Source organism: Humulus lupulus, chromosome 3, assembly GCF_963169125.1.
Source record: "Humulus lupulus chromosome 3, drHumLupu1.1, whole genome shotgun sequence".
NCBI lineage: Eukaryota > Viridiplantae > Streptophyta > Magnoliopsida > Rosales > Cannabaceae > Humulus > Humulus lupulus.
In genome coordinates this window covers 155,316,838-155,342,007 of record NC_084795.1, presented here as the reverse complement: position 1 = coordinate 155,342,007, position 25,170 = coordinate 155,316,838, and the positions used below count along the sequence as shown (strand labels likewise).

The window sequence follows — 25,170 nt, the reverse complement described above, 5'->3', positions numbered from 1 at the left end:
TGGTAATTCGGGATAATGGGGAGATAGATTCCGAAGAGAAAGATGATCTTGATGACATGCAACCATTGGAGGACGCTTCTATGGGTGGTGAGGAGTTTGGGGCAGAATCTGGTGAGATGCTTGCACTAGTCACACGACGAGCCTTAAATTTGCAAGCAAAAGAAGAGGAAGAAGAGGAAGAAGAGGTGCAGCGGGAGAACATCTTTCACACTCGTTGTCATGTGAAAGACAAGGTATGCAGTGTTATTATTGATGGTGGTAGTTGCACTAACGTTGCTAGTTCTTCCATGGTTGAAAAGCTAGGGCTCCCAACGCTTAAACATCCTCGTCCATACAAGTTGCAGTGGTTGAATGATAGTGGTGAAGTGAGGGTTACAAAACAGGTTATGGTATCATTTCGAATTGGCAAATATGAGGATGAGGTATTGTGCAATGTGGTTCCAATGCAAGTTGGACACCTCCTTCTAGGAAGGCCTTGGCTATTTGATCGGTGAGTCCAGCATGATGGCTTCACCAACAAGTACTCATTCACGTTCCGTCAACGAACAATCACTCTAGCTCCATTGATGCCAAAGCAAGTATATGAAGACCAAGTGAGGTTGCAAAAATTGAGTGATAAAAAAAAATTGAGTGAGCAAAAGAAGGAGAGTGAAAAGAAGAATGAGAGTGAGAAAAAAGAGAGACAAAGAGAGAAAATGGTCGAATCAAGTGAGAGAGAAAAGAAAGAGAAGAGTTCGATCAATGAGGGAAAATTAGAGAGAAAACAAAATAATTTTTATGCAAAAAAAAGTGAGGTTAAGCGAGCATTGCGTACAAAACAGCCAAAGAATTTACTCATGTACAAGGAGGCTCTTTTAAACACTAACCAACTTGGTGCTAACAAGGGTCGTCACAAGCAGGTTTTTGATCCCGGTGATTGGGTATGGTTACACATGAGGAAAGAGCGATTCCCAGCACAAAGACGTTCCAAATTGCTACCTCGAGGAGATGGGCCGTTTCAAGTGCTAGAAAGGATCAATGACAATGCCTACAGACTCGATTTACCAGGTGAGTATACTGTTAGTGCTACTTTTAATGTTTATGATTTGAGTCCTTTTGATGCAGGTGACGATTTGAGGTCAAATCTTTCTCAAGAGGGGGGAATGATGAGGACACCAAGACTAAAGATCCAAGTCAAGTTCCAGTTGATCCAAGTCAAGAGGGGGGGAATGATGAGGACACCAGTTTTGGAGCTTGATCAATATTTTGTAATGAGTCTTATTGGATATTGGCATCTTGTATTTTTTATTTTAATCAGTCACTTAATCACGTTTTATTTAGTCTTTGTTTTTTATCTTGTGAAAAGTCAAACACTTGACTTGTGTGAGTCCAAGAGTCTTTTTTTTGTGATTGTTAGGGTTTTCATTAGGAAGACAAAGGGGCTTTTCTTTCATGTAATTTCGGCCATAAGAGGGCTTGAAAACGTTTGGAAAAATCAGATTATGATGAAATGAAATTTGTGAGTTTTTCTCCTTGAGTTCTTGAAGAAACTATTAGAACTTATCAAGGGGTTCTTTGTGGCGTTCAACCTGACTTATCAAACGGATTCCCATCCCCGTTTGTGGCGTCTTCCTCATACCAAGGTTCGTGCTTGGCTAAGCATTGGGTCGCGGTTCTTCATTCCAATTTCGTGTGTTCTTGGTGGCTGCCATATTTGGTGTCGGGTTTCACCACAATCGTTGGTATGGTTCGTATCAAAGTACTTGTGGCAAAAGGATGCCAGGAAATGGTATTTAGACCGAGATATTGGCATGATGGGTTGGAAAGAACTCAGATGGTGATTTGATAAAAGAGGTTATAAAGGCATAGTCTGGTTGCAGAGACTATTAGGCTTTTAAGCTTAATCTGGAATGATAAGGTAATGACAGTGTATGTTAGTGAATTTTGTGAGTTGGGTAATTTGGTTTGGAAATTGATATAGGTGGGTGTAGCTAGAAAGGATGACCCATATAAGGACTAAACTCTGGAATGGTCCAGGTGATGAGGACACCAAGACTAAAGATCCAAGTCTAGTTCCAGTTGGCCTGGTGACGAGGGTGCGAGCCAAAAGCCTCAGTTTAGGAGCTTGATGAGTCTTATTGTATTTTGTCATCTTATATTTTTTTTAGTCTTTGTTTATTTTGTGATAAGTCAAACATTTGACTTGTGTGAGTCCAATAGTCCTTTGTCTTTAATTTTCGGTTTTCATGAGGAAGACAAAAGGCTTGTCTTTAATTTCGGTTTTCATTAGGAAGACAAAGGGGCTGTCCTTAATTTTTCGGTTTCATTAGGAAGACCAAGGGTCTTGTTTTCATGTAATTTTCGTCCTTATAAGGACTGCCAAAACAATGTGAAAAGGGCAGATTATGTTGAATGAAATTGTGAGTTTATTTCTTCTTGAGTTCTTGAAGAAACTTTTGAACTTATCAAGGGGTTCCTTGTGGTGTTCAACCTGACTTATCAAACGAATTCCCATCCTCGTTTGTGGCGTCTTCCTCATACCAAGGTTCGTGCTTGTCTAAGCATTGGGTCGCGGTTCTTCATTCCATTTCGTGTGCTCTTGGTGGCTGTGCCATATTTGGTGTCGGGTTTCATCACAGTGTTGGTGTGGTTCGTATCACCAGGGAGTAGGGCCGCTCCAACGTATGAGATCTTCGTCGGTATTTTGACTTCAGAGAGGGCCATGTTACTTGAGGTCTGGGAAATGAGGTATGGAGCATGATTGTTGTAGGGGCAAGAGATGTAAAAGATGGTACTTCTAGTGGTAGAATGTAGTAAGGATAGATTCTCGGTTATCAAGGTAGAAGAACCCCAAGCAATGCTATGGCACTTAGTTTTGATAAGGGTCTGATTGTGAAGGTAGTCGTCAGGATGGTGACGGGAACCAGTGAGGTTGTTTGGTATGCACCTGAGGCAGAGGACGCCACCTGGAAGGATGTCAGGAGAGGGCACGACTTCTACACGAATGATTTGATATGTTAGGATGGATAAAGACTTCATCCTCGAATCGAAACTCTCGGCTCTTTGAATCCATTTCGCCTCAATACACATGCCCAAAACTACCAAGAACCTTTCCCGCCACTAAAGCTATTTTCCTGCACATATAAACAAAAAGGAGTGAGCCTAATGCCCAGCAAGGAAAATCTAACACATAAACCATATACATAAATTTCATAAAGAAACATAAAACATATCATAACACTTATGTCACATACATACTATAATGGCCATTATTACTTGGGGTCCCATAAACTAAACAAGTCATATGTCCATTAGATTAGTGGGGCTTGCTAGCTAAGCAAGTCATATGCCCATAATCTATTTGGGGCTTGTTAGTTGTATAGGTCATATGCCCAAGTCTACAAGCATACTTAACATAGCATATTACATAACATAAATTCATAAGATAACATATAAAATCATATAACACATAAATCCTAGCCTATTTTCCTTACCAAATTACCGGGATATGAGAACAGATTTTGGGACTTTGGAACACTCCAAAAACTTATGTGCAAGTTCTTAGATTTCCTAACCAAGAATAAGGAATAAGGTTAGAATACTGAGTAGAAGACTACAAGAACATAAAGAATACAATACCAAATGAACTAGAGTGTGGAATACCTTGAATGCTTCTATAGCCAATCTAAACCTTGAACTGAAATGCTATAAAACCTTACTTCCCAAGTGTTTGGTAAGCTTATAATGATCAAGCTTATAATTCCCAACCTAAGTGTTTACACTCTCACACTAACCTAACAACTTGCAGCCTCTGAACTTAGCTTAATAGATGAATAAATGGCTGGGTACTAGGTCCTATTTATAGAGTTTAGGAATGAAAAGATCTTCATTTAACTTGAATAAAAATAATGGCTTTTTATGTGAAAAATATTTGAATTATCGTTCAGCAGAGGCTGAAGACTCGTTCAGAAAGATGCTGGACTTATCAAGAGGTTGAAGATTTGAATGGAGAACATTTTCAAAAAGTTTCAAAATGCCCTGAAGGAGGCGATATATCGCTTGGGCCAGTATGCCCGAGGTAATCGTGCGACGTTTTTTTTTTTTTTTTTTTTTCCGTGCTGCGATATATCGCCCCCTATAGCTGCGATATATCGGCATACGCTGAATATTTAAACACGAAATTACACATTTTTAGCTTAATTTGAATTGAGTAAACAGCCTTGACTAAGCCCTCTAACGTTTTCAAAGCTGCTGACTGACCCTAGGATATTCAAATTTTAACCTTAATAAATTTAATCCTCAAAATACTTAATCATTATTAAACATACACATGACATGTGCTATTATCTTATTGGGTCTTATCTAAACCTTATAATATAATAAATATTACCCTCAATATCAGTCATATTAATCAAACCCTTAGGTTAAAATTAATATTCCTAGACTATAGGTTAAACTTAGAAAATCTACAAGTGTTACTATGAATGTCCAAATAAATCCCGGTCTGAACCAATAAATCCACAGTCATAACAATAATACTACTATTGCTATTATACTACTATCTAACTAGCTAAGTAAAGTTCTTGGACTCTACATGGATACCACTCAGGTCGTGCCAACGGGACCAGGACAGACCATATTGGTCTGTGAGTTTCTGGATGTGTTTCCAAAAGATCTGCCAGGGTTACCCCACACACAGGGAGATAGAGTTTGTGATCGAATTGGCGCCAGGGACAAAGCCAGTGTCTAGGGCCCCTTATAGGATGGCTCCAGCTGAGCTGAAGGAACTAAAGGTTCAACTACAGGAGTTACTAGACTTGGGTTTTATGAGGCCCAGTTTCTCGCCGCGGGGCGCGCTAGTTTTCTTCGTGAAGAAGAAAGATGGTTCTCTAAGGATGTGTATCGATTATAGAGAGCTGAACAAGTTGACTATCAAGAAGAGGTATCCTCTCCCAAGGATTGATGATCTGTTTGATTAGTTACAATGTGGGACGATATTCTCCAAGATAGATCTTCGATCTTGTTATCACCAGCTGAGGATCAGGGAGGAGGATATACCGAAGACAGCTTTTTGCACCAGGTATGGGCATTATGAGTTTTTGGTGATGTCATTTGGATTGACTAATGCCCCAGCAACATTTATGGATATGATGAACATGGTGTTCAAAGATTATCTGGATCAATTTGTGATCGTCTTTATCGACGATATACTAGTATACTCTCAGTCAGAGACAGAGCACAAGCAACATCTTAGATTGGTACTACATAGGCTAAGAGAGCATATGTTGTATGCAAAATTCAAGAAGTGGAGTTCTGGTTGCCACATGATATGAACCTCACCAATAATTGTGATGAAACCCGATAACAATGATGGTTTGGAACCCCAAGATCGTGTAGACAAGATTTGTGGAGCCTTGACCCGTGTTGACGGTGAAATCTCGTCAACGAAATTAGGTCGGAAAACTCAAAGGTTAATGTGGCGATGTTTAGATCAAAACTTAGAATGAACTTATGGAAGGATAAATGTAGATGAACAATGGAGTGAAAAATGTATATTTCTTAATAGCCTCTCCATACAATGAATTTTCCAACCCCCTTTCTGGAGGGAAGATCATCTATTTATATTGGAGCTCTAATGGCGGTACATAGTGGTCCCTCAGGACAAAATAGTACATGAGTACACTGTCAGGATAGCAGTACGGATGGTAGTGGTGTTGGAAGAGTGGTGGTCTTCTCTAGTACATGTCAGGGGCCTGCAAAAGTGCTCTTGTCTTGGTACCATATTATGGCCCCACTACTTGTCGGGTACTGACCTCATAAGCGTGCTGAGGGAGTCCTGGCCATGTACCATTCTTGTACTGCCACTACCAGCCTGGCGTGGACACCGTGCCATCCGTATTTTAACTCTTTGTGCTCCATGGTCACCACATGGACACCCCTAAGGACGAGGCTGGTGTGTGAGAGGAGGCCACCACGAGGACCACGGCGTGACTGTTGCGTGTGGCATCTTGGGGGCCGCGAGACGTTGTCTCCTGGTGGTGTCGTGAGGCGCGCGGGGTGTCACGGGCCGGCTATTTGGGTATTCCAACTAGACGGAACGTGCGGCACTTGCAGACTCTTCAAGCTAGCAAGTCAGCCTACAACACACACCTATAGGCAAACAAACTTAACGGTTAGCCACATACACATCTCGGACATGCAACGGGCGATAACGAAGTATGAGCAAGCACAAAGCAAGTCATTCCTAGGAACGTCCACACAACACAAAGCACACAACAAGGAAAGTGGCACACAATGGCCCAACGAAGGTAACAAACAAGTAACACATAAGCAACAAGGAAGCACACAGGGGCAAGTATGGATAAATGTTATTTCATTAATATATAGCCTTGATAGGGCAAGGGAGTACACATCTTTGGCCCCTATCTGCTGATGGCCATGGTGCTTCCCTAAGTCACCAGGTCACCTCCCCCTAAGGAGCGTTCTAGGGAAATAAAGTCTTCCCAGGAACATATATGATTTTTGTCTGGGAGACATATGCAATATTACAAAACTGCCACTACCCTATCCCATGAGGTTGCTTGGTGCAAGACTTGACTAATGATCAAGCACCAAGGCATGCTCATTACAAAATGGCCCCATGTGGGTGTGCCAAAGGGGCAGCACGCCACACGGGGCGCTGTTTGCGCGAGACGCTTGGGCTCTCTACTAGTGTCCCAGGTGGAGTCAAATTGCTCTGCATAATACAAGCCATGGTCGATATGAACGTAAGTTATGAAACAATAAGTTGCAAGAAAGTAAAAGAGAGAAAGTGATGCTTAGGGTACGTACTGGGAGTGGCCCGGAAGTCCCCGCGGACAAAGAGAGGGCCTTCCACGAAGAAAAAGTCCTGCTTCCAGGACCCCGGGTTGGACACTGAGCCCTCTATCAAAGAGGCCTCGTTGTTGGCTTTTTGCAAATAGTAAAAGCCCTTTGACTTGGGAGTAGGCATGAGGTTGTAGAGGAAATGCACCTCTGTCGCCGTAGGAGCGCGTTCAAACAGTTTCATAAACGCAACGAAAAGGCAGCTCAAAGTCAGCCAGCCATTGGGTGCCAGCTGAAGCGGTGCCAGGTCGAAGTAGTTGAGGACCGCAATAAAGAACGGGTGTAGCGGGATGGTACCACCCGCTTTCAGGATGTGCTCGTTAAGGGCCACATAACCGGTCTTGGGGCAGTTGGCCCGACATATCTTCAAAGGAGTGTATAGAGCGTACTCCGGAGGAACATGATATTGATGCACAATTTCCCTCAGTCTGTTCTCGGACACATGCGACACCAGTTCGGAGGCCAGTAAAGGAACATCGTCTGGTTCATGGGAGGCTACCTGTCGTCGTGCCCTCGGCATATCTGTAAAACCAAAAGAAAAAGGTAAGAAAGAGGCAGAACACTTGACCCTCCATTTTTTCTTCCTAGCAAGAGTCTTCCACCGGGGGAGCGAATGCGGAAGTGCTAGGCTAGGAAAAACCGAGACTAAGGGCTGAAGAGAAGCGGAAGCAGCCCCATGACAGTCATTAGGCGAGGATGGGCTGGAGGGCTCAGGCGGAAGGTGTCCCTCCATAAGCTCCAACTCCCTCTGCAACTCTAAAAGGGTCACCCTAAGGCTCGCTACATGGTCACTAAGGTCTGGGGGGAAAGGTGCTCCGTCTCCTCTCGACACCGAGTCAATTTCGCTCTCCACCACCCAAATTTTACGCCTAAGTTCAGCCATGTGCTCAAGATGGCGGATATGGGCCTGCCTTAAGGAGTCATAGTCCTAGTAAGGGTTTTCCTCAGGGAACTCTAAGTCTGAGGACAGGTCAATAAATTCAACAACCCCCGGAGGTGTGTCGGACGGACCATCACTAGCCATGAGGCCTCGTTCCGAAAGCCAAAAAGGGGTTCACGTGTAAATGAGGGGATGGATACAAAACACAAAGGAATGGGCTCAGAACCTCTAGATGCAAACGCCCTTGATGATTCACTACAGGGTATAAAAAAGAGGGGCATGCAAATGGGAAAACTCACTGCAAGCTCAGGCCAAGGTACCGCATCCCGAGTAATGCTAATTTGGACCCAATAAATATGAGGGAAAAAGAAAATATACCTCAAGCAGGAAAAATAGAGTGCAGTCGCGGTGTATAGGAGGTCAAGGGCCAAACGCGCCGGCAGGGTCAAAAAGGAGCTAAGTGGTCGAAAGCCGTGTCTGTAGAAATAAACAAAAATGATGTGTTAGCCTCCAAATAGACATACCAAAAATTAGCTCATATGTAAAAAAAAAAATGAATGATGAAAATGAAATGAAAAAAAAAATGAAGGAAACTATGGAAAAAAAATGAGGATGTGGGGGGATTCCTTACCTCTTGAAAGAGGAAGGATTCTCAAAACTACTAACCCAAGGAGGAAGTAAGGTGAAAATAATAAGCCTTGCATGAAGGCCTATTTATAAGAATTAAGGAGAATAGTCTACAAGAGCACTCGAAGGTCCTCTCGTAGACTGGGGGGCAAGTGTGGATGCTAAAAAATCCACGCCTAGAGAAGGCCCAAAACAAGTGCCAAGGTCCCATAAGCACCTAATTAAGTGATTGAGCCACGACCCCCTTGGACCACTATGGCCTCGCGCCTAGCGTGGCCCCCAGCGCACCTAAGTGCCTCGCGCCTCGCGTGGCATGGCCTAGCGCCTCGCGTGGTGTCCAGCGCATGCCTCGCTAGAGGCGGCTCGCAGGGACGCCTCGCCCACGGCCCCGAAGGAACGCCTCACGTGGTGGCCAGCGCACGCCTCGCTGGAGGCGACTCGCTGGAACGCCTCGACCATGGCCTCGAGGGAGCGCCTCGCGTGGAGGCCAGCGCACGCCTCGCTGGGGACGGCTCGCTGGAACGTCTCGCCCACGGCCCCGAGGGAGCGCCTCGCGTGGTGGCCAGTTCACGCCTCGCTGGAACGCCTCGCCCACGGCCCCGAGGGAGCGCCTCGCGTGGTGGCCAGCACATGCCTCGCTGGAGTCGGCTCACTGGAATGCCTCACCCACGGCCTCGAGGGAGCGTCTCGCATGGTGGTAAGCGCAGCCTCGCCCACGGCTCGTAGGAGCGCCTCGCCCACGGCCCGCAGGAGCCCCTCGCGAAGGGCATGCCGAGTGGGTGTTTCGCCTCGCAGGGGGTGTCTCACGAGGGCCTTGTGCCAAGCCACCATGCCTCATTGGAGGCGCCTCGCGGGGGCTTGCGTCAGGCCTCCTCTTGGAGCCATCAGGCCTTGCGACGTGTAATGACCCACTAATCTAGACTAATTGGACCATTATCGAAACTATACATAAAACTTACATTTTTACGAAAATACCATAATTTATTGAGTAACTTGAAAATAAGAGTTATTTACAAATAAACAGAATACTAAGAAGGATTTTGGGATCCCATTGTCTTTAAAACAAAACAAGATTTAAAATAAAAGACATTACATAATAATGCGGAAAATACACATAAAAACCATAAAAACATAAAAGGAGACTATATCCTCGAATCGAATAACGCTCGGCCCCTTGACTCCATTCATCATCGATACACATCCTCCAAGCGTCACGAATCTTACCGCCTCTAAACTTATTTTCCTGCACATAAACAGAAAGGAGTGAGCCTAATGCCCAGCAAGGAAAACCTAACACATAGTCATATACATAATTTCATAAGAAAACATAAAGACATATCATAACACATAATTCACTTATTATAATGGCCATTATTACTTGGGGTCCCATAGACTAAACAAGCTTATGCCCATGAGATTAGTGGGGTCCTACCAGCTAAATAGGCTTATGCCCACAATCCTTTTGGGGTCTTGTTAGTCAAATAGGCATATGCCCAAGCCTACAACATACACATCAATAACATATAACATATGAAAACATAACACATAAAATAGCATAATCATAAACATGTAGATTCTAGCCTATTTTCCTTACCAAAGTTACCGGGATTATGGACTGAGTTGGGACTTTTGGAACACTCCTAAAACCATAAGAAAGAGTGAGTCTAAAGAAAGGAGATGAAATGAAAGAGATGGAAAGACTAAACCATAAAAAACATACTTACCAACTTATATGCTTAAGAGCTTGGATTCCCTAACCAAAATAAGAATAAGGTTAGGGGACTGAGTAGAAGGTTTTGAGAAAAGAAATAACATAAAATACAGAAAGGAACTAGAGTTTTGGGTTTACCTCAAAGATTGCAAGATCACTCTAACCTTCACCGAAATACTATAGAACTCACTTCCCAAAGTGTTTGATAAGCTTATGATGTTTAAGCTTATAGTTTTTCCCCAACCAAGTGTTTACACTCTCACACTCACTTAACACTAGCAGCTTCTGAACTTAGAGCAAATGGTGAATAATGGCTGGGTACTAGGTCCTATTTATAGAGTTTGGGAATGAAAATATCTTGATTTTACTTGAATAAAAATAATGGCTTTTTAGGTGAAAATCATTTGAATAATCGTTCAGCAGAGGCTGAAGACTCGTTCAGAAGATGCTGGACTGTTGAAGGAGTTTGAATGGCTGAAGGGAAAAGAATTCAAATGATTTGAATTCATGCTGGTGGAGGCGATATATCGCCCCCTATAGGCGATATATCGCCTGGACCTTTGTTCCCGAGGCGACCGTGCATCGATTCGTGTTTTCCGTATCTACGTGCTGCGACATATCGCCCCCTATTGCTGCGATATATCGGCATACGCTGAATATTTAAACACGAATTTACACATTTTTAGCTGAGTTTGAATGGAGTAAACAGCCTTGACTAAGCCCTCAACGTGCTCAAAGCTGCTGACTGACCCTATACATTCAAACTTTTACCCTTATTTAATTTAATCCTCAAAAATACTTAATCCTTAATTACCATTCAAAACATGTGCTTAAAATCCTATTGGTTGATGTCTAAACCTTATAATATAATAATATAATCCTTAATATCAGACACATTAATCAAACCTTAGGTTATACTTAATATTCTTAAACTATAGGTTAAACTTAGAAAATCTATAAGTACTACTATGAGTGTCCAAATAACTCCCGGTCTGAACCAAAAATCCAAAGTAACAATGATAACACTAAACATACTATAATACTACTAAACAATTAGCTAAGTAAAGTTCTTGGACTCTACACGACGCCACACCTCCACCAGGTCTAGGTACAAGGCCCCATCTCACAAGGTGCCCTTATGATCTACGAGGCCGTGTCTCGGCCGTGCCCAGGTCTCACGCGCCGTATCGCAAGGCGCACCACTACGGTATAAGCATGTGCCCCAATGATGAAGTCCCTCTCTATTTTCTAAGGAGGGTGCTACCAGTGGGGCACGACTCCCACACGCTTATCTCGCTCATGGCTATACGAGAGCAACCTTTAGAGACAAGACACGCGTATGGAAACCGAGTATGCGAGGGTGAGGAGCTTAGGGGCGTAACTCTGAATATCCGTACTAGACGGACCAAGATGGTACAAGTTAGTACCGATGGTGGAGGCACTCCTTGCATGTCTCTGACCATGCCTCAGGACCACCAGCGCCGCTACGCTTGGAGCCACCCCTCTGACATTCGTACGGTAAAGTAGTGGAGACATCCTCCTGGCACTTGTCCATGTACTGGTTGCAACACCACTACCTCTGAAACCACTCTTCTGACAGTGTACTTATGTACTACCTGGTCCCCTGGACCACAGTGTATCTATGGCGAAATTGGTAGACGCTACGGACTTAATTGGATTGAGCCTTGGTATGGAAACCTACCAAGTGATAACTTTCAAATTCAGAGAAACCCTGGAATTCAAAAAAATGGGGAATCCTGAGCCAAATCCGGTTTTCTGAAAAGAAACAAGGATTCAGAAAGCAATAATAAAGGGGATAGGTGCAGAGACTCAATGGAAGCTGTTCTAACAAATGGAGTTGGCTGCGTTGCGTTAATAATGGAATCCTTTCATCGAAACTCCAGAAAGGATAAAGAAGAAACGTATATATGTACTAAAATACCATCTCCAAATGATTAATGACAACCCGAATCCATATTTCTTTGAATTTTCATGAAAAATGAAAGAATTGTTGTGAATCAATTCTAAGTTGAAAAATGAATCGAATATTCATTAATCAAATCATTTACTCCATCAAAATCTGATAGATTTTTTGAAGACTTGATTAATCGGATGAGAATAAAGATAGAGTCCCATTCCACATGTCAATATCGACAACAATGAAATTTATAGTAAGAGGAAAATCCGTCGACTTTAAAAATCGTGAGGGTTCAAGTCCCTCTATCCCCAAAAAGGCCAAAAGATTCCCTAATTATTTATCCTCTCATTCCGTTAGTGATTTATAATTTGTTATGTTTCTCGTTCATTCTAACTCTACAACCGGACCTGAACCGCCTTTTTTTTATTATCACAAGCCTTGTGATATATATGAAAGACCTACAAATGAACATAAGGAATCCCAATGTGCAATTTGAATAATTAACAATGTAATCCCCCTTTCGTCTTTTTAATTGACATAGTCCAAGTCCTCTAGTAAAATGATGATGATGCATTATGAATGGTCGGGATAGCTCAGTTGGTAGAGCAAAGGACTGAAAATCCTCGTGTCACTAGTTCAAATCTGGTTCCTGGCACATGAGCGATTTGTATGATTATCTATTCTAGAAATTAATTAATATAGGTCCACATATAGATTCTATACATAGTAAATCATGATACATATTTATCCATCTTAAGTATCTGGAGATGTACCCTTTTTTTTTAGAATAGTAAAAGATGAGTAAAGAGTATATGTATAATATATAAAGTATAATATGTAAACGAAAAGAAAATGTTAATACTTCATAGATCAAAAAAAGGGAAATTTTTTGGTTGAAAGACTTAAAAGTCTAGTCTAGGGGAGTTGAAGGGTGCGAATAGCCAAGATTCATCTCATAAATAGTATAAATAGAATTTAATCCCCTTTCATTTATTTCTATTTTTTTTACTATTCTAATTCTTCATTTCGTCCTATGCGACTTTCCGGAGCCCACCTAAATGATGTGCGCGGTACATAGTTATATTATAGTTCGGCATTATGAACTCGTTTAGTTTCATCCTATTGACTCGACTCATCCCCAAAAAGGATCTTCAAAATAGGAAATTCGTAATGAATCTCTCTAATTGTCTAACTGTAATGTCTTTTTTTTTATTTAGTATTCATTTTATTTAGCTTATCCATAATATGTGAAAGAGACTTCATCCCTTTGAATATCTAGAGTTGGAAAAGTGAAGATTAGTTTCTGATTATTCAATGAGCATCTTGTATTTCATAAAAATTAGGGGCAATATAATCCTTACGTAAAGGCCATCCTATCCAACTTTCGGGCATTAAGATACGTTTCAGACGTGGATGATTATCATAATAGATTCCCAACATATCATAAGATTCTCTTTCTTGAAAATCCGCGCTTTTCCAAACCCAGAAAACAGACAGAATTCTAGGATTCTGCCTTGGAACAAATACTTTTATGCATACTTCTTCCGGTTGATCTATAGCATACTCTATTCTCGTAAGATGATATACACTAGCTAACAGTCCGCCCGGTGCTACATCATAGGCACATTGGGAACGTAGATAATTGTAACCATATACATATAAAATGACAGCAATGGAATGCCAATCCTCGGGCTTTATTTGTAAAGTCTCTATTCCTTGGTAATCGAAACCCAAGGATCTATGAACTAGCCCATGTTTGATTAACCAAACAGACAAACGACCCTGCATCTTTTTTCTCTCTCCCGCATTTTTTTGTTTTTTTTATTTATATACGTATTATTAAGTAATAAGTATTTCACATTTACGATAAAATTTCTGAAGATTGATTCGCTGTTTATTATTCTGTACAAAAAGATCTTCGTTAATTCACTAATTCGTGGAAAGATACTGAACTTTTGTATTTGAAAAATCTTTCAGTCGGGATCTCTGAAGTAGATGGTAGTTGATACAGTAATCCTTGATTATAACTTCCAGTATGAGTACTGTGTCTAACACGAAACTTGTGGCTGGTAGTAAAACACCGATTCTCCTATTGAGATTGAATTCGATCTTCATAGATTTCTCAAGATATTTTCTTCTGAAGTTTTGTTATAGCATCTATAACTGCCTCCGGTTTAGGAGGACATCCCCCCTGTTATTGTACAGGCTCCCATAGCAATAACATATTTTGGTTCCGGCATTTGTTCATATAATCTCACTAAAGAAGGAGCCATTTTCATTATTACTGTACCCGCTGTTAAAATTAGGTCTGCCTGTCTAGGACTCGATCTTGGCACCAGTCCATAATGATCAAAGTCAAATCATGGACCTATTAATGAAACAAGTTCAATAAAGCAACAACTGGTACCATAGAGAAGCGGCCATAAACTGGAGAGTCTTGACCAATTTGAAAGGTCGCTTGATGTAGTTGAAATGACTGAATTTTGGGTTGTTCGATCAACTAAGGGAAACTCAATAATGGAATTCATAAATGTCTCAATCTCATTTTTTTTTATTGTCATATGAATATTCAAGAGCTAAGACCATTCCAATGCTCCTTTTTGCCATGCATAAATTGAACCAACAATTAGGATAAGTACGAAAATTAAAGCTTCTATAAATTCGGATACCCCCAATACGTCGAAACTCATTGCCCAGGGATAAAGAAAAACCGTTTCAACATCAAAAACAACAAAAACTAGAGCAAACATATAATAACAGATTTGAAATTGTAACCAAGCATCCCCCATTGGTTCTATTCCCGATTCATAACTAGAAAGTTTTATTGGTCCTTTTCTAATCGGGGCTAAAACTCCGGAAATTAGAAATGCCAAAATAGGAATAACACTTGATATAATGAACCCTAGGGCCATTAGAGCCTACTATATAATGAACCCCAATTCCCCATGGAAGGGGGTTGGAAAATTTACTGTAGCAAGTGCACCATAGTGAATGAAAACCGATTTTACCATTGTTCTTCTGCAATTGTTCTTGGAATTGATAATGAAATTTCTAAGCCTTTTCTATCGATAATTTTTACTTTGCAATTTTTTCCAACTTAACTTAGTTGACGAGTTCTCACCGTCAACAATCATCAAAATGCACAACTACAAATTTGCCAATAAATGCACGCAAAACATGGTTCATCAAACGCATAAATGTGCTCGGAGCATTAGTTAAACCGAAAGGCATTACTAACCACTCATACAAACCATATTTAGTCTTAAAAGCAGTTTTCCATTCATCACCTTCCTTCATCCTAATCTGATGATACCCACTCTTAAGATCAATTTTTGTAAAGACACAAGAACCATGCAATTCATCCAACATATCATCTAATCTAGGAATGGGATGACGATACTTTACCGTTATGTTGTTGATGGCTCGGCAGTCAACACACATGCTCCATGTTCAATCCTTCTTAGGAACTAATAGCACCAGAACAACACAAGGACTCATGCTTTCACGCACATACCCCTTCTCCAATAATTCACCTACTTGCCTCTGAAGCTCCTTGGTCTCCTTGGGATTGCTCCTATAAGTAGGTCGGTTTGGAATGGATGCACCGGGTATGAAATCAATTTGATGTTCAATCCCTCGAATTGGAGGTAAGCCATAAGGTACCTCTTCGGGAAGGACATCTTCAAACTCTTGCAAAAGAGAAACAATATCGCTCGGCAAAGTACCGACGAGATCATTAGTACATAAAAGAGCCTCCTTGTACATGAGTACAATAAGGGGCTAGTGTGAAAATAATGCTCTCTTGATCTCACTTTTTTTTGCAATATAACTGAATTTTTCCTCTCTTGCTCTCACTATGGCTGAAATCCTTTCTCTTTCTTTTTCACTCTGATCAATGTTTTTCTCTCTTTGTTTATTTTTAAACTCTTTTCTTTTTTCTATTTCAGCCTTCCTTTCTTTATTTTTTTCATTTGATCTTTGTAACTTTAGTTGATCCTCCATGACCTGTTTTGGAGTTAATGGAACAAGAGTAATAGGTTGCCTTTTAAGAGTGAAAGAATACCTATTCGTGAATCCATCACGCATAACCCTCAAATCATACTGCCACGGTCTTCCCAACAATAAATGGCATGCATGCATAGGAACCACATCACAAAGCACCTCATCCTCATATTTGCTAATGGATAACGCCACCAACACTTGCCTTGTCACTTTGCTTTCACCACAATCATTCAGCCACTAAAGCCGGTAAGGGTGAGGATATTTCAAAGTGGTTAAGGCCAATTTCTCCACCAAATAAGTGTTGGCTACATTTGTACAACTCCCTCCATCGATAATGACACTGCAAACTTTGTTATTTACAAAGCACCGAGTATGAAATAAGTTCTCCCTTTAGTTACTTTCTTCCTCCTTAATCTGCACATTGAGAACTCGCCTTGCTACCAATAAATCCCCAACCACAACATTTTGCTCATCATCAGCATCCTCCAAAGGTGGCATGGCATCATCATCTACTTCTTCCTTATTCTTTGACTCAAGCTCTCCTTGGGCATTAATCACCATCACCCTTTTGTTTACACATTGGCTAGCTATGTGTCCCCGCCCCTGACATTTAAAACACTTAATATCACGTGTTTTAGAAGTAGAAGAACTAGTGTTACCTAAAGTAGTGGCGGTCGTTGGCTTGGCCTTTGAGGGTTCAAATTTTGGATTATTTTGTAGCTGCTCGTCCCTTTTTGGAGCTGTCTTCCATAGGCTGGTGGTAGCCATAGGTTGTCCCCTCCTAGCCAATCCCTTTCGTTTGAGTTGTTCCTCCACCTTTATGGCTTGATGCACCATATTCGTCAGATGCACCATATCCGTCAGCTCAACATAGTGCTGCAACTCAACTATATCTACAATCTCTCGATTTAAACCGTGCAAAAACCTAGCCATGGTGGCTTCCCTGTCCTCTTCTACATTAGCCCGGATCATAGCTACCTCCATCTCCTTGTAATACTCATCCACACTCTTGGAACCTTGATTTAACCTCTGCAACTTTTGATACAATCCCCTATAATAGTGGCTGGGTACAAAACACTTCCTCATAAGAATTTTCATCTCTTCCCAAGTGTCCATGGCTATTCCTCCTCCTATTAATCAGTAATTGATCCCACCAAACAATGGCATAATCGGTGAATTCAATTGCTGCCAACTTAACCTTCTTTATCTCCGAGTAGTTGTGACAATCAAACACCATCTCTATTTTAGTTTCCCACTCCAAATAAGCTTCAGGATCATTTTTACCATGGAAAGATGGAATTTTAATCTTTATGTTTCCTAAATCATTATCCCTCCTAGGCCTACCCATCCTAGCTTCTCTATTCCCATACCCACGCTCAAATCTGCCCCAGTTCAAATATGGCTCATCAAACTCCTCTGACTCAGCCTCTTCCTCAACATTCTGCCACGGAATACGCCCACCTTGTTGCCTATTGGGGATGTCCTGTTGCTGTTCCCTAGGAGTTCCTGCTTCTACCCTGTCCAACCTCTCATGAATAGGTTCTAATTCAGCCCTCATCATATGCCTCATCTCCCCTAACAACGCTTGCATTTGGAGGTTCGGACCTGCGGGTTGTCAAAAATCTCCGGTTGTGTCTTCTTCTTGATTATTGGACATGTTTAAAATCTGCAAAAAAAAGTTAGAATCCTCACAAACACTCCCTCACGTGTTTCACTCAACAATTGATACACTTGCACTCGTGTTTTCACTCTAAACGACTTTTACCCTCTTATGGCCTCACACACTCTTGCCTTTTTCCACTCTTTTGTGTCTTCTTTAGTTCTTAATCGAACTTCAAGAAACTAATTCAAAATAATCCAGCAACCATTCAAAAATGAGAAGCAACCGAATCTCCTCAAAAGAATGGACTCATCAAAAGATCAAAGATCAAGAACTTGAATACGGTGAGAAACAAGATTGAAAGGAATAAAATTTTCTTAATGGAATCGTGTACTTTTTTTTTCTCTTTTTTTTTACTGTTGTTCTTCTTTTTTTTTTTCAAGTACAGTAGGGAATATGAAAACGAAAATAAAAGATAGTCAAACTTGCCTTAGAACCAAAGCTCTGATACCAAATGATATGAAGCTCACCAATAATTGTGATGAAACCCGATAACAATGATGGTTTGGAACCCCAAGATCGTGTAGACAAGATTTGTGGAGCCTTGACCCGTCATGTAGTTAGATGAGAACCAAGACTATAAAGGAAAGAAAATGCCACACCAGGAAACCTAAGAATATCTCAAGGATCAAGGTGATAAGTTTGGTTGTTTGAACGCCACAAGATTAACTTGATAAGTTCAAGAGTTCTTTCAAGAAATAAGAGGAACACATCTCACAATAATAATAATATTTTCTCAAAACATAATGTCTTACAATGTTCATAAAACCCCTATATATACTTGAAAAAATCCTCAAAGAATAGGAAAAGTCATAATTCAGCCTTAAAATCAACACAAACATAAAAATAATTACTCCACACGTTTTTAGGCATTTTGGACTTCAAAAGGCTGCCAAAAATAACATAAATGATTCAATGCATTAACTTAACCAGACAAGGCCATTGGCATTCCCCTATTTAATATCCTTGAAACTCATCAAATTCATGCCCTTTAATGACTAAACCATGCTGATTATGTTTTTGGATGTTAATTAGCCTCTTCACTTGCTTTGATGACATGGACTAAGCCTTGATTATTATTTGAGTCCATATTGGTCTTTTTAGAATCAGCCCAATTCTCTTGGATTAGCCCATTTAGTGCTTCCTTGAAACGCTTGGCTCTAAGTCTTGTAATTGGGCCACTAGGAAGTGACAAAGGGTCTAGTGTAAATCCAGCTCCATTCCCACATGTATGATTAGCTTGTCCAGCTCCTTGGTTTGCATCACATTTTACCTTCCTCGAGACTTGATCCATCCTCACATCAGCCTGAGTCTGGGCGTGCCCAACCTGTGATGCATCCTCATAGTATCGTATCCTTATCATAAGTTAGGTCCTTTATGCTACCCTTCTATATTCAACCATAACACGCATATTCTTGCATCACCAAGTGATAGTAAATTCTTACCCCGTCTTCTGAACTTCTGATATGACACTATCCATTCGGTCTAACTTCAAGTTTTACTGTTCTTCTAATCTCTGGTGTAGCTATCTGCGAAGATACTTATGTAGTAGATGACGCACATGCCAGTCTTGTTGTGCTTCCTATTCTTCAAATGCTCTCCAGTAGCTTCATACATGACCCCTCTTCTTCTTGTAGCACTATTCTGAATACCCCTAGCAAGACCAAACTGACACTTCATGGAGCCTTACCTGTGACCCTGCTTCCTTAATACTACATCTTCAGCGTATTAGTCACTCGCTTCTCACTTTGACTGGAGAGTAATTTGACATACCGCCCGTAAACTTGAAGGAGACTTGTTCATACCATTCTTATACTTCCTGCTTGAAGAACTCACATGTGTTGCTGACGCTTGAACCAGTTAAGAACCTTTGTTACCAATTCATCACACCCTACTCGGTACAAGTAGTAATTCCTTAAATGTCTCTTTCCTTGATCTCCAGCTGGTAATAACCAGATCGTAGATCAATTCCCGGAAACATTGTCCCGTCTTGTACCGAGCATGTAAAGCTCTTCATCCTTAACAGACGATACAGACAATTCCCACAATATGATGCTCTGTCTGATCCGAGGTCAAACTTCTTCAGTTGCTCTAGTAATTCTTTCTTTCGAACCACTACTATCTTCCAAATGTTCCTAATACCGAACCTACCTGTAGCCCGACCTTGAAGCACATCCAATCTTTCCTTGTATTCCCATTTGAATTCTCTAGTGGTCCGCTTAATTTCCATTCAGTCCAATTGAAGTACTCCAAATGATATCCCCTACAATCCATGGTTGTCTCTTAACAGATTCACTCTCACTCTGACTCATATCGAGGCTTCCATATGACGAGCTCTATTGCTCTCACCACGAACCTCTCGATTACTTGTATCCCAATTCCTCTGCCAGAAGTTTCCCATTCCTCCCCAACAAATACTAATATCTTCCACCTCTCGCACAGTACCCTTGAGGCATATTCTCTATATCTGAATCTCTTTGGGACACTCTCAACACTAAACTCTTCTAGCTCGTTACATAACTAGAAACCTAAACCATCCAACTAACCAATCATCTTCGAGGAACTAGCCTCGAACTTTGAATGTAAAAAGGAATTCCAGTCTTCAGTTTCCCTAACCATGGTTAACTTATGTTTTTATGTGTATTTTTCCGCACTTATTTATGTAATCTGTTTTAATTACAATTATGTTATGTTTTGAATTTAAAACAATGGGATCCCATATCCTAACTTAAATTTTATGTAAGTTTAACCTTTATTTTTACAAGTTTTTAATAAAGTTATGATCTTTTCACTTGTAAGTTCTATTAAGGATTAGGGTCTATGTGTAGTTTTCATTAATGGTCCAAAGTCTAGAGTAGTTGGGTCATTACAATCCACCACACTAGCTAAGAACCTTATGCATCCTCCTTGCAATAGGTCTCTAGCTCTAAGTACAAATATCATAGGTATACGAGGTCCATGCATAGTGTGACAGTCAGAATCCCATGGTCCGTAAAGGGAAAGACCGGGTAAAGCTATCCAATCCCACACCGCCTGGGGAAGGTCAAGTGTGATGATTCTAAGACTGTGTAGGTATGGGACTACACAGTTGAAGATGGCTTAAATGGATTTATGGGTACTACCTATGCTAACAAGATGCATCTTCTTTTCGGTAGCCCATCACTTGAGAACTCTAAAGTTAAGCGTGTTTGACCTGGAGTAATCTCAATATGGGTGAACCTCCTGGGAAGTTTTCCCAGGAAGCGTGCGAGTGAGGACAAAGCACACTAGAAAGACTCATGTTGGTTTGTAGGGTCAGTCGTCATTCCAAGAAGCAGCCATAGTGACGTGGGCATCACACACAGTGCCAACGAATACAAAGGGGTCATCACCCTCAAACTCAAAGGTTACCATCTTCTTCTTGCAATCTATCATTGCCCTATACTTCTGTAGCCAGTCCATACCCAGAATTATGTCAAAGTCAGTCATAACCAACTCTACCAAGTCAACTGACAACTCCCTTCCATCCACTGTAACTGGTAGTGATCTAACCCATCTACTGAAAACCACTAACTCCCCAGTAGGCAGCATAGTACCAAACCCCATAGGATAAAAGTCACATGGTCTACACAATCCATCTATAACTCTACTAGCAACAAAAGAGTGTGTAGCACCTAAATCGATCAAAACAATATAGAGGGTTCCAGTGCTAGAAAGTTGACCTATAACCATCGAGGGACTAGCCTCGACCTCTTCCTGGGTCAAGGTGAGTACCCATGTTGGCGTCAGGCTGTCCACCTTCTTGGGCTCTTCCTTTCTGGCTCTCGGGCAGTCCTTCTTCAAGTGCCCAACACTGCCACAGGCAAAGCAGGCCTTCGCCCGACATTCCCCAATGTGGCGCCTCCTGCATCGGGTACACTTTGGGAATGCTTTCCAGGTCTCACTGCCACCCTGATGGCCCATCTATATACCCCGTAGCCTCATGTCGGGCACTGGAGCTGAAACTATATTAGGAGTCTTTCTCTTTTGGTCACTGGGTCAGCCGCCCCTACCAAAGCCTGTAAATAGAGGTCCCAGCCTCCTAGAATCCCTCTTGGCCGCATTCTCACGCCAGATATTGTTCTCTGCGCTCTCATATGTAAGTGTCTTCTCCACAGCCTGTGAATAGGTAGTCAATCCTGGCACATAAGTAATTCTGGTCCCATCAGTGGGTACCAGATCCCTGGCAAACTTTGCCAATCTATTAAACTTCAGAGCATAATCAGTCGCTGTCATGTTACCCTGAAGTAACTTGCAAAACTCTTTAGCCTTCGATGTTTTAACTGCGTCATTGTAGTACTCTCGTTGAACAGAGTTCTGAACTATTCCCATTCCATAATGTTTACTGCTCCGGATTGGGATACCACCTCCCACCATATTCGGGCATCCTCCTGAAACATGCAAGTGGTGCAGGCCACTCTCATTACCACCTACCCTCATAAAATCCAAGATAGTGGTCATCATAGTCATCCATTGCTCAATGGTCTGAGTTGCCCTAAAAACTGGATGGTACTATTTCCTGAACCTCTCATACAGGGGTTCCCATCTATCTCCCCCTGCCTGGGGCTTTACTACCTCTAGTACCTCTGGCTGTGACATTGCCGCTACTGCGGGTTCTGGGTTCCCTGCTGGAACCTGCTACTGTCTCAAGAAGTGAATCTCATCTTCCTGCCTCTCTAACCTGGCTTGCATATCAGCAACTTGTTGCCAGTTCTCTAAAGGTGGCGGTGGGGTCCTGGCCTAGGTCATTCTCTTCCCTGGCCTATATCTCTTGGCCAACCAACCTCTCTAACCTTCAAGGAAGCATACTGATATCTAACCTACTCTGTAGTGATCAAATTGCCCGTTAGGTAAGTAATAACTATACCTCTTACCGCCTAACGGTCCAAGACCGAACAAACAAACAGATGCAATGCTAATAAGCATGCCAAGGTATAATATATTCAATCATGGTGCTAACAAGCACTTCCTGATATTCATGAGCAAATAACAATGCTAATAACCATTTTTGGCATTCATAAGTAATTAACGATGCAAATAAGCATGTTCAAACACTTATACTTGTATAACAATGCTAGTAAGCATTTTCTTCAATCCCTACAGTGTTAACAGTGCTAACAAGCATTTCCTGGCCTATATGCAAATTACGACGTTAATGAGCACGTTCTGACCTACATGTCCATATAATAACGCTAATAAGTGGTTCCTTTGCATTCACAAGCAATAACAATGCTAATAAGCACATTCTTTATCATTCATGCAATAGCAAGGGCCAGGCCCTATCAGATTATCTCATGTTCCCTAAACAAGCATGCAGATAAGGCATTTATATCCTATTTAAACAATTAAACACCTAACCACATTAATAGTTACCGAACCCTGAGTCGAGCTTGTCTTCAGTGGCAAGTGTACATGCCCGGCCAGTCTTCAGGAACCCTTAAACCTTGGCAGCTCTGATACCAAGTTGTAACGTTCTTTTAATTCAGGACTGTTACACTGTGTACTTTAAATAGTGTCAGACTTGCTAATCAAGTCATTTGGTTATAAACGTGTAACTAAGGTTAACGTCAAGGGTTAGGGTTAAAACTTTTGGTCAAAGGAACTGTTGACTTTTTTATTTAAAAGTGTCATACATACATGGGATCCCAAAATATTACAAACAACCATTTAAAAGGGTGTATAGATACGAACCACACCAACGATTGTGGTGAAACCCGACACCAAATATGGCAGCCACCAAGAACACACGAAATTGGAATGAAGAACCGCGACCCAATGCTTAGCCAAGCACAAACCTTGGTATGAGGAAGACGCCACAAACGGGGATGGGAATCCTTTTGATAAGTCAGGTTGAACGCCACAAGGAACCCCTTGATAAGTTCTAATAGTTTCTTCAAGAACTCAAGAAGAAAAACTCACAAATTTCATTTCATCATAATCTCCCTTTCCCAAACGTTTACAAGGCCTAATATAGCCGAAAATTACATCAAAGACAAACCCCTTTGTCTTCCTAATGAAAAAACCGAAAATTACATCAAGACAAGCCCCTTTGTCTTCCTAATGAAAACCGAAAATTACAAAAAAAAAAGACTATTGGACTCACACAAGTCAAGTGTTTGACTTTTCACAAAATAAACAAAGACTAAATAAAAACGTGATTAAGTGACTGATTAAAATAAAAATACAAGATTCCAAAATCCAATAAGACTCATTACAAGAAGCTAAATATTGATCAAGCTCCTAAACTGGTGTCCTCATCATTCCCGCCCCCCCCCCCCCCTCTTGACTTGGATCAACTGGAACTTGACTTGGATCAACTGGAACTTGACTTGGATCTTTAGTCTTGGTGTCCTCATCATTCCCCCCCCCCCCCCTCTTGAGAAAGATTTGACCTCAAATCGTCACCTGCATCAAAAGGACTCAAATCAGAAACATTAAAAGTAGCACTAACAGTATACTCACCTGGCAAATCGAGTCTGTAGGCATTGTCATTGATCCTTTCTAGCACTTGAAACGGCCCATCTCCTCGAGGTAGCAATTTGGAACGTCTTTGTGCTGGGAATCGCTCTTTCCTCATGTGTAACCATACCCAATCACTGGGATCAAAAACCTGCTTGTGACGACCCTTGTTAGCATCAAGTTGGTTAGTGTTTAAAAGAGCCTCCTTGTACATGAGCTTAACCTCACTTTTTTTTGCATAAAAATTATTTTGTTTTCTCTCTAATTTTCCCTCATTGATCGAACTCTTCTCTTTCTTTTCTCTCTCACTTGATTCGACCCTTTTCTCTCTTTGTCTCTCTTTTTTCTCACTCTCATTCATCTTTTCACTCTCCTTCTTTTGCTCACTCAATTTTTTTTTATCACTCAATTTTTGCAACCTCACTTGGTCTTCATATACTTGCTTTGGCGTCAATGGAGCTAGAGTGATAGTTCGTTGACGGAACGTGAATGAGTACTTGTTGGTGAAGCCATCATGCTGGACTCGCCGATCAAATAACCAAGGCCTTCCTAGAAGGAGGTGTCCAGCTTGCATTGGAACCACATTGCACAATACCTCATCCTCATATTTGCCAATTCGAAATGATACCAGGACCTGTTTTGTAACCCTCACTTCACCACTATCATTCAACCACTGCAACTTGTATGGACGAGGATGTTTAAGCGTTGGGAGCCCCAGCTTCTCAACCATGGAAGAACTAGCAACGTTAGTACAACTACCTCCATCAATAATCACACTACATACCTTGGCTTTCACATGACAACGAGTGTGAAATATGTTCTCCCGCTGCACCTCTTCTTCCTCTTCTTTTGCTTGCAAATTTAAGGCTCGTCGTGTGACTAGTGCAAGCATCTCACCAGATTCTGGCCCATACTCTTCATCATCTATAGAAGCATCTTCCAATGGTGGCATGTCAGCAAGATCATCTTCATCTTCATAATCTACCTCGCCATTTTCTCGAATCACCATAACTCTCTTGTTTGGACATTGGCTAGCTATGTGTCCTCGCCCC

The 25,170-nt window shown here is 41.4% G+C and overlaps 1 non-coding gene across 1 annotated transcript; it reads left to right on the top strand.

Annotated features, from left to right (window-relative positions):
• Nucleotides 1–12,561: 12,561 nt before the first annotated feature.
• TRNAF-GAA (transfer RNA phenylalanine (anticodon GAA)) lies at nt 12,562–12,634 on the top strand. The gene has a single exon. It is a non-coding gene; the product is annotated as a tRNA-Phe (tRNA).
• The last annotated feature ends 12,536 nt before the right edge of the window (nt 12,635–25,170 follow it).